Source organism: Heterodontus francisci, chromosome 10, assembly GCF_036365525.1.
Source record: "Heterodontus francisci isolate sHetFra1 chromosome 10, sHetFra1.hap1, whole genome shotgun sequence".
Taxonomy (NCBI): Eukaryota; Metazoa; Chordata; class Chondrichthyes; order Heterodontiformes; family Heterodontidae; genus Heterodontus; species Heterodontus francisci.
In genome coordinates, this window is record NC_090380.1 from 55,713,513 (window position 1) to 55,729,591 (window position 16,079).

The following is a 16,079-nucleotide window of genomic DNA, read 5'->3' on the forward strand; positions in this document are numbered from 1 at the left end:
GTTATGTGAGGCAAGGGAGGAGATAGCTGAGGCTCTGACACAAATTTTCAAATCCCCTCAGGCCACAGGAGAGGTACCAGAGGACTGGAGGACAGCAAATGTGGTGCTATTATTCAAGAAGGGTAGCAGGGATAAACCAGGTAATTATAGGCTGGTGAGTCTAACATCAGTGGTTGGGAAAATATTGGAAATAATTCTGAGAGAAAGGATTAATCTCCACTTGGAGAGGCAGGGATTAATCAGGGATAGTCAGCATGGCTTTGTCAGGGGGAGATCGTGTCTAACTAACTTGATTGTATTTTTCGAGGCAGTGACTAGGTGTGTAGATGAGGGTAAAGCAGTTGATGTCATCTACATGGACTTCAGTCAGGCTTTTGATAAGGTCCCGCATGGGAGATTGGTTAAGAAGGTAAGAGCCCATGGGATACAGGGCAATTTGGAAAATTGGATCCAAAATTGGCTTAGTGGCAGGAGGCAGAGGGTGATGGTCGATGGTTGTTTTTGTGAGTGGAAGCCTGTGACCAGTGGTGTACTGCAGGGATCGGTGCTGGGACCCTTGCTGTTTGTACTGTACATTAATGATTTAGACGTGCATATAGGAGGTATGATAAGTTCGCAGATGACGCGAAAATTGGTGGTGTCAGAAATAGTAAGGATGAAATCCTTTAGATTACAGGACGATATAGAGGGGCTGTTAAGATGGGCGGAGCAGTGGCAAATGGAATTTAATCCTGAGAAGTGTAAGGTGATGCATTTTGGGAGGACTAGCAAGGCAAGGGATTATACAGTGGCTGGTAGGACCCTAGGAGGTACAGAAGGTCAGAGGGATCTTAGTGTACTTGCCCATAGATCACTGAAGGCAGCAGCCCAGGTAGATAAAGTGGTTAGGAAGGCAAATAGGATACTTGCCTTTATCATCTGAGGCACAGAATATAAGAGTAGGGAGGTTATGATGGAGCTGTATAAAATGTTAGTTCGGCCACAGCTGGAGTACTGTGTACAGTTCTGGTCACCACACTATAGGAAGGATGTGATTGCACTGGAGAGGGTGCAGAGGAGATTCGCCAGGATGTTGTCTGGGCTGGAGCATTTCAGCTGTGAAGAGAGACTGGAATGGCTGGGGTTGTTTTCCTTGGAGCAGAGAACTTTTTCCCTTAGCGGAGGGGTCAGTAACCGGGGGCATAGGTTTAAGGTAAGGGGCAGGGGGTTTGAGGAAATATATTTTCACCCAGAGGGTGTTTGGAATCTGGAACGCACTGCCTGAAGAGGTGGTGGAGGCAGGAACCATCACAACATATAAGAAGTATTTAGATGAGCATTTGAAACGCCATAGCATACAAGGCTATGGGCCAAGTGCTGGAAATGGGATTAGAATAGATAGGTGCTTGATGGCCGGCATGGACACGATGGGCCCAAGGGCTTGTTTCTGCACTGTATAACTCTATGACTCTATAAAACCAAGTTTTAACCAATAATGAAGTAAATATATATGTGAATCTAAATAGCCCCATGTTATTATTCTTAACCCTCATGCGCATGCACATACATCCAAAAACCAGTTAACCGGGAAAAAGGGATTTTTGCTTTCAGCTATTTAAAAGGAATAAGTAGGAATAAAAAAAAAACTCGGACTGTTGTGATCTGTAAGGAAGTTCTTTGGTTTGGTGAGCTGGCCCAAAGTCCAATAGCTGGATGCCACTCGAAGTCTTTCGCAGCGAGGTTGATGAATGGTCCGTGTTGAGCAGGCATTCAAAGAAATTCAACTACAGCAGCTTCACATAGGTCTTCCATCAGGTATGCAGCAACAGCTGTCAGTTCTCACATTCGATGCAAAAGTCCTTTTCAAAGATGCAAGGTTTCTGAAAATATTCAGTTTCTTCAAAAATGCAGGGGGCAACAGCACCACTTTATACAAGCTTTTGCTTTTCAAGATCAAGGATTCTTTGCAGAGAGGTAATAGCTTTCTGGTTTTCTGAACTCGCAGGTCCATCTCAAATTGAAATTGCCTGCTTTGGTCCATACCACTGGCTTTTAAAGTTTAAAAAATGAAACTACTTTTCCAAGCAAGTTTCATGCTAAGTCATAAATTCTCTCGTCATAACAAAGCATAACTCTTAGGTCAAAACCCCTTGTAGTTTCCTTGAAATCACCTGGTTTCCAGTATTTGTTTACTGATCAAAACCAGGAACCTCTTATTGATCTTGCTTTTATTTTAAAAAGGCATCCATAAAGTTCAGCTATCTACAGATGTTTCAATGTCCATGAAATCTTTTTAGTTTTTAAAAATACAGATTCCCAAGTTTTCAAAAAAATGGAACTCAGCCCAATTCTTTATCTTTTCTATCGAAGTCAAACCGCTAATAAGCAAAGTGCAAAGTGTGCTAGTGATTTGTTATCGCCCAGTTTGTGTTGGCACCCAAGGCTGATTTATATAATCTGAAACTTTTACTTACTTATATTGTGCTTTGACTTTAATTTGCTGCATTTTACCTGTCCAATACTAAGAATTGTTAAGGTTCAAACCTGTAAAATTTAGTTGGAGCGAACAGGCTAATTAATTGGTTAAATGGTGTGATTAGCTGGACTCTGGCTGGTTTTACATGTGGCAGATGGGCTAGTGTGTAAGGTGACATGGTAGAAATGAGTTCACTAGCAAGCGATAGGTCACCAGTGGAGTGTGAAAATGCAACAAGTTTTGAGATTAGCTCCAGTGGGATTTTCACCTTGAAGCACAGCGACCTAAAATAATAATTGAAGGGCTAGATCACTAACGTGCACTGTTTCATTTTGTTAAATTTTAAGAGAAATCAGTTTAGTTTGTTGGAGGAGCTAATGCCTGTATTGCACAATCCCTGCACAAAGTGCCAATCAACGACTGAGGTGGGAGGCGTGCACTATTTATTCCAGTTCCACTTCTCCACGGGCCATTCATGGGATGTGGATGCTGCTGGCAAGGCCAAGATTTGTTGCCCGTGCCTAATTGCCCTTGAGAAGGTGTTGCTGAGTTACTGCCTTAAACTGTTGTGCTGTTGGGTGGGAGTTCCAGGGTTCTGACCCAGTGATGCTATAGGGATGATATATTTCTCAGTCAGAATGGTGTGCGACTTGGAGGGGAATTTAGAGGTGGTGCTGTTCCCATGCTCCTGATGCCCTTGTTCTTCTCCGTGTTCGAGGGTATAGGTTTGAGAGGTGCTGTCAAAATCCTTGGCGAGTTGCTGCAGTACATCTTGTTGGTACACACAACAGCCATATTGCACAGGTGGTGGAGGGAGGGAGTGTGTTTTTAAGGTGATGGATGGGGTACCAATCAAGCTGTTTTGATCAGGATGATAATGAGCTGCTTGAGTGTTGTTGGAGCTGCACTCATCCAGGCAAATGGGGAGTATTCTATTACACTCCTGACTTGTGTCTTGGTGGAAAGACTTTCAGGAATTGGGAGTTGAGTCATTTGACACAGAATACACTGCCACTGACCTGCTCTTGTTGCCACAGTATTTATATAGCTGGTCCAGTTAAGTTTGTGGTCAATCGTAATGCCCAGGATTTTGGCAGTGGGCTATTCAATGGTAATGCTATTGAATGTCAAGGTGGTTGACTCCTGTTGTAGATGGTCATTGCCTGTCTTGTGTGGTGTGCATTAGAGGCCTGCTACCCGACCCGAACCCAGCGGGAACCGATGACCTGTCAGGGTCGGGTCGGGCCCATCGTCCAGGGCCGGCTTTCGGGCTTGGGTCGGGCCGAGTCCATATCGAGTCGGGTTGGGCCAGACACACATGGTAAGTATTCTGTTGGGAAGTATTAAAAATAAAAAAAACTTACCTGAGCTGGCAATCCGGGAAGAAACTGAGTTTGCGCAGTGAGCGAGTGACATCACTATGACATCTTGCGCATGCGCTGCAGGTTCAATGTCAGGAAGGTAAGTAAATGCATGATCGGGTTGGGCTTGTATTGGGCCGATTAGTGGCAGGTTCGGGTCGGGCTCAGGGAAAAATCGGAGGGACTCAGGCCGGGTTGGACTCTGGTTCGGGTCGGGTTCTTTTTCCCGACCTAAAACAGGCCTCCAGTGTGCATGTTCCTTTCTGCCTATCAGCCCAAGCCTGGACCTTGCCCAGGTCTTGCTGCATGTGGGCACAGACTGCTTCATTATCTGAGGAATTGTGAATGGAACTGAACACTGTGCAATCATCAATGAACATCGTACTTCTGACCTTATGATGGAGAGAAGGTCATTGATGAAGCAGCTAAAGATGGTTGGGCCTTGGGTACTGTCCTGGGGAATTCTTGCAACAATGTGATGGGGCTGAGAGAATTGGTCTCGAACAGCCAAAACCATCTTTTTTTGTGCTAGATTTGACTCCAAACAGTGGAGAGATTTGCTCCTGGTTTCCAAATTTTTGCTAGAGCTTCTTGATGCCAAACTCAGTCAAATACTGCCTTGATGTCAAGGGCAGTCACTCTAAACACAACTCTCGAACTCAGCTCCTTTGTCCATGTTTTGACTGAGGCTGTAATGAGGTCTGGAGTTCAGTTATCCTGGTGGAATTCACACCAAACATCAGTGATCAGGTTATCGTAAGTAAGCGCTACTTGATAGCATTGTCAACGATGCCTATTACTTTGCTGATGGTTGAGAGTAGACTGAGGGGGGTGGTAATTGGCCAGATTGGATTTGTTCTTTTCTCTGTGGGCAGGACATATCTGTGCAATTTGCCTTTTGGTTAGGTAAATGCTAGTGTGGTAGCTGTATTTGGTGCAGTTTAGCTAGAGAAGCGGCTTGTTCTGGAGCAGCGGTCTTCAGCCCTACATCTGGAATGTTGTCAGGGCTCACAGCCATTGCTGTGTCCTGTGCTCTCAGGCAGTTCTTGATATCATGCAAGTGAAAGGAGTCTGCTGAAGAGTGGCATCTGTGGTGGTGCAACCTTAGTGGGAGGCCAAGATGGATCTTCCACTCAGCATTGATTGAGGTGCTTTCAGCCTTGTCATTTGCACTGACAGGTTGGGCTGAGCCATCATTGTCAATGGGGCTGTTCATGGTATCTCTGTCTTCGGTTAGTGGTCATGGTAGGACTGCAGAGTTTTTATCTGATCCATTTGTTGTGGGATTGTTTAGCTCTGCATATAACATGCTGCTTTTGTTGTTTAGCCTGCATATAATCATCTGTTGTATCTTCATCAAGTTCACCCCTCATTTCCAGGTATGCCTGATGTTATTCCTGATATTTGACAGTCCTCATTAAACCAGGTTGGTTGTCTGGCTTGATAGTGGCAGAAATCAGTTCTGCTGCTGATGGTCCCGCAGCGCCTCATGGATGCCCAGATTTGAGTTGTTCTATCTATTCCAAATCAATCCCATTTTGCAAACTGGTACTGCTGCCCAAGACAATCGAAGTTGTCCTCAGTGTGAAGACAGGACATTGTCTCCACAAGGCCGGTGCAGTGCTCTCTTCCACCAGTATGCTCATGGTCAGCTGCATCTGAGACATATGGCTTGGTGAGGATGATGGTTCTAGATATGCATATTCCAAGAGGTGATAACCCTACATATGGAACATGTTAGGCAAGTGGATTACTTATTCATCCTGGAGTTTAGTTACTAGTGGTGTCCCGCAAGGTTCTGTTTTGGGGCCACTGCTGTTTGTCATTTTTATAAACGACCTGGATGAGGGTGTAGAAGGGTGGGTTAGTAAATTTGCGGATGACACGAAGGTCGGTGGAGTTGTGGATAGTGTCGAAGGGTGTTGTAGGGTACAGAGGGACATAGATAGGCTGCAGAGCTGGGCTGAGAGATGGCAAATGGAGTTTAATGCGGAGAAGTGTGAGGTGATTCACTTTGGAAGGAGTAACAGCAATGAAGAGTACTGGGCTAATGGGAAGATTCTTGGTAGTGTAGATGAGCAGAGAGATCTTGGTATCCAGGTACATAAATCCCTGAAAGTTGCTACCCAGGTTAATAGGGCTGTTAAGAAGGCATATGGTGTGTTAGCCTTTATTAGTAGGGGGATCGAGTTTCAGAGCCACGGGGTCATGATGCAGCTGTACAAAACTCTGGTGAGGCCGCACCTGGAGTATTGCGTGCAGTTCTGGTCACCGCATTATAGGAAGGATGTGGAAGCTTTGGAAAGGGTGCAGAGGAGATTTACTAGGATGTTGCCTGGTATGGAAGGAAGGTCTTACGAGGAAAGGCTGAGGGACTTGGGGTTGTTTTCGTTAGAGAGAAGGAGGAGGAGAGGTGACTTAATAGAGACATACAAGATAATCAGAGGGTTAGATAGGGTGGATAGTGAGAGTCTTTTTCCTCGGATGAGGATGGCAAACACGAGGGGACATAGCTTTAAGTTGAGGGGTGAAAGATATAGGACAGATGTCAGAGGTAGTTTCTTTACGCAGAGAGTAGTAGGGGCGTGGAACGCCCTGCCTGCAACAGTAGTAGACTCGCCAACTTTAAGGGCATTTAAGTGGTCATTGGATAGACATATGGATGTAAATGGAATAGTGTAGGTCAGATGATCGGCGCAACATCGAGGGCCGAAGGGCCTGTACTGCGCTGTAATATTCTAATTCTAATTCTTATTGTGTCGTGCTAGTCAGTATAGAGTGTGCATGATACATTTTGGATGTTGCAATGGTGTAAGAGACGGGGCTTTAGCTTCCTAGGGCAGGAGTGGCCTGTTGAGGTTGAATGAGCATTAACTGGACAAGAGGGACCAGTTTCCATCCTGTTGGGTCACGCTCTGGACCTTTTGAGGTTTGAAACTAATATGGCGGGTGGAGGCAAAAACAAGATAAGGAAACAGATGAAAAAAAACCTGAGGAAAAGGGTTGTAGGAGAAAAAACATGAAAGTAATAGAAACCTGCTAATTGGAGAAGGAATTGTGTACATTTGCTTAAAAAATAACTGGGTTCAAGCTTTGAGTGTTGTGTGTGAATGTATTCTTTTGGGCCTCCTTATCTCGAGAGACAATGGATACGCGCCTGGAGGTGGTCAGTGGTTTGTGAAGCAGCGCCTGGAGTGGCTATAAAGGCCAATTCTAGAGTGACAGGCTCTTCCACAGGTGCTGCAGAGAAATTTGTTTGTCGGGGCTGTTGCACAGTTGGCTCTCCCCTTGCGCCTCTGTCTTTTTTCCTGCCAACTACTAAGTCTCTTCGACTCGCCACATTTTAGCCCTGTCTTTATGGCTGCCCGCCAGCTCTGGCGAACGCTGGCAACTGACTCCCACGACTTGTGAACAATGTCACAGGATTTCATGTCGCGTTTGCAGACGTCTTTGAATGTATACACATTGCAAAACAAAATTGGAGTGTTTTTAAGTGTTAAGTACAGAGGGATTCAATATAGTAGCTATAATGAAAATACAACTTATGTTTGGACACACTGGGAACTTAATATTGCTGGTTATACCATTTGTAGGAGAGGCGGGGGAATAAATGTGAGTCCAGGATTAATAAAGGATGTTTCTTGCCAGGGGTTTGGTTATTATGAAGGTTTTTTATTTTTTCAGTATGTATGTGTATGCTGTTACGAGTGTTTCTATATTTTTAAGTTTTTTTGAGGACTCGTATTGGTTTAAACATTGGTTTATTTTGGGAAAACTTAAAAGACTCCATGGATAGGTTTTACCAGGGTCACTGAGAGATCTGGCTTTGAAAACGGTTACCAGAGGGCATCTATTTTATGATGGTCAAGAGTTGGTTTCGGTCTGGATATTGTTTTGAGTCAGTGGGGTTTGCAGCCTACTGAGAGAAGGACCTAGCTCATCCTTTCTCCGCCTCTCTGAGAAATGCTGAGAATCCAGTGTGTGATAGCTGAAACCCCTGATGCCGTATTTCTCCTGGAAAGCCTGCCAGACTAATCCTTGACATCGCCTGAAGAGAACTGCTCCAACAAGATCCAAGTGACACCCGTCTGAGTATTTGGGATGCCAGAAAAGGGACAACTGATATCATTCCATATCTCATCCTTTTTTTTCAAGAATTAACAAGTATTTGGTCAAAGTATTTGTTTTGTCTTTTTTGTAAAGCAATCTCTGCCGAGAAAACCTCTTTTTTTTTTTCTTTAACTGATGTGTGCGTGTGTTGGGCTAAGTTAGAAGGGAACTTTTATATTTCAATCTGTGTGTTAATGCTTTGTATCTTTACTGAATACGTCTTGTTTTATAATAAATTGATAATTTTGCTGTTTATTAAAGAAACCTTGTTGGTGGATTTCATTCTGAAATAGATAGAGTATAGTTGTATCAGTGACTGGGTAAACATTTAAATGTATGTTGTGACCTGTGGAGAACTGGAACTAGAGAAAGATCGTGCACTCTTCAGGGAGATGTGCAAGATCAGGGGAATAAGAGTCAAAATATGGAGTACTGCCTGAAAAAATGCAAAAATCAGTGTGAGCCTACTTCGGCAGCAGACTATTAAAATGCAGCCCAATGTTTCCCAAGCAAAGCGGCCGTCTAACAGCTCCCTTACATTCTACAATATACAGAATTAGTCAACATTGGTTCCTGTACTAGATCTCTCCAATATAGGATAACCATAGTAGATAGGATGCCTTATGTAGGTTTACCAAGGACAGTTACTTAAACTGCTGACCATAACCGTTTTGAATTTAAATGGCATATTATACAGAAAAGCCTGAAAAATTACCATTCTCATACTGAAATAAGGGATCTGGCACAAATTAACTGGGCAGAAAAGTTAGGAAACAGGACAATACATCAACAGCAGGGAACCTTCAAATAAGGGACTGATGAAATGCATAATTAAGATATTCCTGTACATTAAATGAAGATGAATGAAATTATACAATTGCATTGATGAATAGGAAGTTAAAAGTGAACTGAAAAGGAAATATGCAACAAAATTAGGACAAATAATTCTAATGCTAATTATGAATATAAATGGCTTTGTGGGGCTGCAAAAGTAATTAGAAGGGCTGAAAGTGAATATGAACAAATGGCTGATCTGTATCCTAACTCCATCCACCCTCCTTGGGTCTAACATCCTTAGCTAGCAAAAAATTATCTCAGATTTCAAATTATTAATTGAGCTAGCATCTATTTGTAGGCAAAAGTTCCACACTTGTACCACCACCCTTCATGTGAAGAAATGTTTCCTAACTTCTGAATGGCCTGTCTCTGATTTTAAAAGTTATGTCCCTTTGTCCTAGACTGTCCCTCCCACTGAAAATTCCTCTCTGCCCTATGATTTCCTTTCAAAATCCTAAGAACATTCGAGCCCCAGTAATATTATGGTGAATCTGAGCTGCACCAGTATATTACTAGGGCTCCTAGGATTAGGCTATGAGGAGAGTGGGCATAAACTAGGCTTGTACTCCCTGTAAGTTAAAGGGGTGATTTGATTGAGGTTTTTAGGATTTTGAACCGACATAAATTTATTAAAGGAAGGTCATGTTTTACAAATTTGAAGGGTCTATTTTAGAATCATAGAATGGTTACAGCACAGAAGGTGACCATTTGGCCTGTCATGTCCATGCTGGCTCACTAAGAGCAACTCTGCTAATCCCACTCCCACACCTTTTTCCCATACCACTACATTTTTTTTTCTCTTCAAATAATTATCCAATTCCCTTTTGAAAGCCATGATTGAATATGCCAATGCCACGTTCTCAGGCAGTGCATTCCAGATCCTAATCACTTGTGCTACGTAAAAAAAAAAAATTCCTTATGTCGCCTCTAGTTTTTTTGCCAATCTCCTTAAATTGGTGTCTTCGACCCTTCTGCAAATGGAAACAGTTTCTTCCTATCTACTCTGTTCAGACCCCTAATTATTTTGTACATCTCAATGAAATCTCCTTTCAATCTTTTCTTCTCGAAGGTGAACAGCCCCAGCTTTGCCAGTCTATCCATGTAACTCTCATCCCTGGAACCATTCTCAAAGATATTTTCTGCATCTTTTCCAATGCCTTCACATCCTTCCTAAAGTGTGGTGCCAGCATTGGACACAATACTCCAATTGAGGCCGAACCAGTGTTTTATAAAGGTCTGCTATAACTTCCTTGCTTTTGTACTGTATGCCTCTATTTACAATGCCCAGGATCCTGTAGGCCTTATTAACCACATTCTCAACCTGTCCTGCTACCTTCAACAATTTGTGCACTAAAACTCCCAGCTATCTCTGTTCCTGAACCCCCTTTAAATTGTGGCCTTTATTTTGCATTGACTCTCGTCATTCTTCCTTCCTAAATGGTCCACTTCACACTTCTCTGCATCAAATTTCATCTGCTACGTGTCTGCCCATTCCACCAGCCTGTCTGTGTCCTCTTGAAGTCTATCGCTATCCTCCTCACAGTTCACAATACTTCCAAGTTTTGTGTCATCTGTAAATTATTAACCCCTAACCCCTCAGTTGGTGGGAGTGTTGTGAGGTCGGGGGAGGGGCTATAGAGATCAAGATGGTGGGGGACTCAAGCTGCAACAATATTGTCTTGCCTGAATTATGAGAAAGGAAGACTGCCTGGCCAAGAGCAGTGAGGGTCTAATTTAAATGGCAGTTTCACACCCCGAGGACACCATTGGGGCATATATGCTATTTCAGCTGTGTTTATGGCCTAGCCAGTCACCGACAAGTTGTTGAAAGCTGGGGGTTTGGACGACCAGGGTTCCAGGGTGATAGATTGGACCTTTCCTGCTCTGGACTTCCCTCCTTATCCTACTCGCAGACTTGGCAATTCTCTGCCGCAAATGGTTAATTAACTAACTGAGGAAATTTTTCCTTTGGTGAGTCAGTGGCCTGACAGTCCACCAATTTTGCCTACCTGTCTTGCCCCTCCCCCCACAACCTTTGCCAGTGGCCATGTCATTCCCACTCGATTCAGGCAGGAATTAGTCAATGTTCAAATGAAGTCAAGAAGTTGAAACCTTCCGGGCATCATGCACTGGGGGAGCTGGATGATGTGCTGGCCACGTTAACCCCTACACCCCTGATCCTGCCTTGAGTTAAAAATTGTCCCTTGAGAAATGACTGGATAGATAAAAGGAATGCAGTAGATGTATATTGCCTTTTAAATGGTGAGGTGTCTCTTTTGCTACAAAAGTGCAGGTATATGATCTATGAGGAAATGTAACAGCATGGATAGAAAATCTTTTAATGGACAGGAGGCAGTTGTTTGGTGAATGGTTATATGTAGTACATCTGAGGTCACAGATTCACTTCTGTTCTGTGAATTTATGTTTTGTATATATTTGCCTGTATATGTGGTATAGGGAGATGAGCACAATATCAAAGTGCTGAAGATATTAAAGGAGAATTTTTGGCATATAATGGGGAGGATTATAAAAGGCTTCAGGGGGATGTGGAAAATGTGCTCACAGTAAGATCCCACAAACAGCAAACTAACAAATGGTCAAACATGGATAAGTCCCTACTTCCTGAGCCTTCAAGGGTATTTATTTTGCCTTGATCTTCACGAAGGATATTGATAAGTACCCAGGTTAACCAACAGCAAGCAATGTACTATTTGGCATCAGACTATCTTACCGTCTTAAGCTCTCAATTCAGTCTTCAGAAGTACGATGGTCCTTCCTAAAAATACAATACATGAAGTGAATTTAATAAACAGTAAATCAACAAGTAACATCATAGTGACCATTTATTTTACGACTATAAGCTATACTCCTCCAAAGCTAAAATACCTGCAATTGTAACCTCCAATCCTGCACTTGTCCTACAGTTCCTCTACCTTTAATTCTTGATATAATTATTTAACTCTTCTTCCATCGAGAGAGGAGGTTCATTTTTGTTCCCTAGGGGGAAGCCCATACCTGACAGCCCAATGCTACACTTCACAGGAGCTGAAGATGAGCAGTTTGGTGATTTGTGATTTGAATAGCCAAACTTCCGTTCCACCGAAAGCTGTCAATGAAGTGCAGACTGAACCAACTAGAAGTCAATGTATGTGACTGTTGAGTTCCAGAGGGAGTTTGTTTGGCAGTTAAAACATTCTGTGCAAAGACTGAAACTTGACATAGTGTCTACCAGAACAAATTTAGGAAGCAATATATAATTTTTGGCACGGCCACCAACTGAGCCAAGCTGACACTTAAGCTGAGAATTGTGGATCAAGCATTATTGCTTTAAATCTCAGTTTTTGTACAGAATGTTTTACCTGCCAGAAAACTTGCTCTGGCTCTCTATATTCAAATGGACAGATTTCTGATTGGTTCAGTTTGTACTTAATTGACAGATCTCAGTTGAACGGATGTTCAAAGCCAGAAATTTTTGTTGGGCGGGGTGACGTTGTCCACCAGCCGCAAAGTCGGTGGCGAGCCCGCTGAGCCAGACCAGATTTTACCAGGCCCTTAATAGGTCTTGGGCAGGACTTCCACCTCCTTGAGGTAGGAAGTCTCGCCTAATGGAGCTGCCGGCCAATCAGCAGGCTGGCAGCTCTTAACCCCAGCAGCGCCACTGGGAGCGGTGGCTACTGCTGGAACTGCACCCAGCCATCAGAAGAAGGAGGACGACGGCTCCGGAAAAAAGCTAAGTTTTTAGGGCCCCAGCGAGGCAACGGGGGTTCGGTTAAGGAGCGGGAAGTGTTGTGCGTTGGGGGTGGTTGGGGCTTCGACAGCGGCCCTTCTTAGGGCACAGGGTGCCCGATTTGGAGGGGCCCCTCCTTCCAGTCTGCAGAAGGCCACCTGGTTTCATCAGGCTGGCTTTTTGAGGCCTCGGCCGCCTGCCAGCCAAGAGGAAAATACCCATGGCAGTGGGTGGAAGCCCTTAAGTGCCAGTTAATTGGCCACTTAAGGGACTTGATTGGCCTGGCGCAGGCGGTTTGTTTTCCACCATCGTCGCCCCGCGTAAATTGGCAACGGGGGCGAGAGGGGGTCGGGAACAGCCTCCTCCCACTTCCCACTCAAACTTAGCTGCCTGCCCACCTGCCACTAGCTTGCTCGTTTGGGGGATGTAAAATTCGAGCCCAAGTTTCATTAAAATCTGAAGGAATGAGACTTGTAAAAGTAAATGTTCCGTACCAGAGAGGTCACTTGGCAGTAAATAAGACTTACTGTTAAGATCATTAACAACTGTGTGAACAAGCCCTGTTTAGTGATAGTCATAGTGTTATACAGCACAGAAACAGGCCCTTCGGCCCATCGTGTCTGTGCCAGCCATCAAGAACCTATCTATTCTAATCCCATTTTCCAGCACTTGGCTATGGCATTTCAAGTGCTCATTTAAATACTTCAATGTTGAGGGTTCCTGCCTCTACCACCCCCTCAGGCAGTGTGTTCCAGATTCCAACCACCCTCTGGGTGAAATCATTTTTCTTCAAATCCCCTCTAAACCTCCTGCCGCTTACCTTAAATCTCCGCCCCCTGGTTATTAACACCTCTGCTAAGGGAACATGTTTCTTCCCATCTATCCTATCAATGCCCCTCATAATTTTGTATACTTTTTAAGTTTTAGTGGGAATCAAGTGGGTAAATACCTCAACTTCACATCGTTCTAGATGCAAAACATTTCAGCAAGGTACCAGTGCAGCAAAGCTTGTGGAGGACCTGATCAACTAGCTGATTTACGCATTTAACTGTGGATGTGTGGGCGCTGGAATTTGGTTTCCAATTTACTCTTTAATACCAGAGAGCACTGATAGCATCACCATTATTCTTATTAAAATATCTGGCCCAATATCTGTTTTTGCACACAAGTTATCAATGATTGATGCCAGTTGCTTTTGAGGTTAATGTTTAAATTTGATTTCAGAGAATGTACCCTGCACCTAATACAGCCAAGTTGTAGGAGCAGAACATAACTCCTGCTTTCCCACAAATCTGTTTTTTTACATTGCTTTAAGCCGTCGAAATTTCTTAGTACCAAGTCAATTTTTAATGCAAAATCTATCGCCTCTTTCATGCCTTGTTGCCCAGGATTTGAAAACTGTCAAAGGTACAACTTGCTTATAAGATATGCTGGTAAACATGTCATTTTTAGTGATTTTAGTAATTACCATGTAAATATCACTCAATTCCCCAAGGTCCACTTCAGTATACAGCAGACTTTTCCTTGTTATGAAGTGGAAAGGGAATGAATAACCTATGCGGTAATACCCTTTCGAAGCTCTCCATTTTTCTCATTTAATCTGCTGCCTGTAAGTGTTCATTTAAAATAAAATCTTAATGCATTTGTGCAGATATCTTTTTGCTTATAATTAGTATTCCTGTCACTATATAAAGCATTACTGTTTCACTTGTGTTATAGAACTCTATTGTCAGTTTTGCAAACCCTGAGAGGAATTTATAAATTAGAAATGACTGAATCAGGTTTGTAATCAAATCACTTGGGTGGGATTTCCATTTTGGACTCAGGAACCCCATGTCGGGATTAATTCTGGGTTCCGACCCTGTGCCGCGACAGCAATGCATTGGCATTGTGCTTTTAATTTGTAAGTGATTAAATTTGCTCAGAATCGCATTTGCTGCCCAATTAGTGATGGCGGTCATGGGAGGGAGGTGGGACTCTGGCAGCAGCGGGCTGGATTTAAAAGGCAGGTTGCTGTTCGTCCATAGAATGGAAGGAAAACCTGAGTAGCAGGCAGTGGGTGGGAGTGGTCCCTGTGCCAGGGCTGTTTTCTCTCACCCCCCACCCCCCTGCCCCCCCTCCCCTCCCCCTCGTTTTTATTACCTGTCATTGGAAGTGTTGCTGGAGGCAGTGACTCAGTGCTGTAATGTCCTGTTCTCTGCCACTGCCAACAAAAAGCCTGCAAGGCTAGCCAAGATGGTGTGGCTGGAGGTGGCTAGTGAAGTCAGCAGCAAAGAAATGGTGAGGAAGAGTTGGGTGCCATGCCAGAAACACTTCAATGACCTTGTCAAGACTGGTAAGATGAGTCCAAAGAAAACCTGAGATGGCATGCCTTCTGGTCAGCAGTTACCAGAGTGCAAAAGAGAGGGGCATTATGAGGACACATGGGGTTCTCCTGATTGGGAGGAGATGTGTGCTCAGCAGCTCTGATGACCCATAAGCAAAGGTCAGAACTTTAGTGCTGTTGGACAGGAGGCTGGAGTGCAAACTGCAGCAGTGTATGTGAATGCAAAGCTGTGAGTGGAGAGGGAGCGAGGCATTATACTAACATCGTCTTTCCTCAGTTTGCAGGCCAAACGCGAGTTGAATACCAGGAAGAACAAGAGGGCATGCCTGAAGGTGGGGTGCCCCAGCTCGCAGTGCTGATGCACTTTGAGGAGCTGGCCCTTGATGTGGCCAGAGTATTGAGCCACAGCTGCACCCCAGTTGGTGGTTCCCTCCAACGATCAATGGTGCCATGAAAGAGCTGAGGAGGTGACAGTTGGTGATAAGGGAGCCACTCCTCTTGGGGCTTGGGGCTCTGTCATCACTATCCACCTCCATGGCCCCTCTGACAGGCGAAGCATTTGTGGAGTTATCTTTATGACAAGCTTCTCCCATAGTGCTGCCAGTGCAGCAGCCTTTGGAGGTGTCTCCCCCAGCACCTCCACAATGCGGCCGACTGCCATGGGCATCTTGGGCCTAGACAGACAACAGCGAGCAGTCTGTCTCCACCTCCCCCCAGCCACAGTGGGAGCACCTCATAAGAATGACTGTGAGTGCAGGCCACCACGTCGGTAATGTACTTTGTGGATCATTTGGGTATTTCTGATGTAACTAATAGCAAAATATTAAGCGATAATGCGCTGGGAAAGTTACTGCATTAAGGCTGACTTGTGTGTTTCCCTTTCATGTTGACGAGACACAGGAGAAAGTGAAGTGAGGGTTGGCAGACCAATGGATTGTGTTAGGTGGAGCGTCTGGAGCATTCCTGCCCCTCCTTCCTCACGCCTTTGCCCCCATTGCCCAGGGGTCAGCCTATGCTCCGGCACATGCTGCTTCTCATCCTGCTTGGAACAAGTTCAGAGAAGCTTGATCCCATTTCCTCTAATGCCCTTCCGTTGTTGGCAACACCACCTCACTGCCTTCATGAGCCTGAGAGACCTGTTAGCTGAAGGAACCGTCCGCTGCCTCTGACCTCCACCGACCCCCCCCCCCCCACCTCCCACCACCTCCAAAATCCCAAACACCAAAATGCCCTTGTCAAAAGGGCAGAAATGTGAAAAGTAAA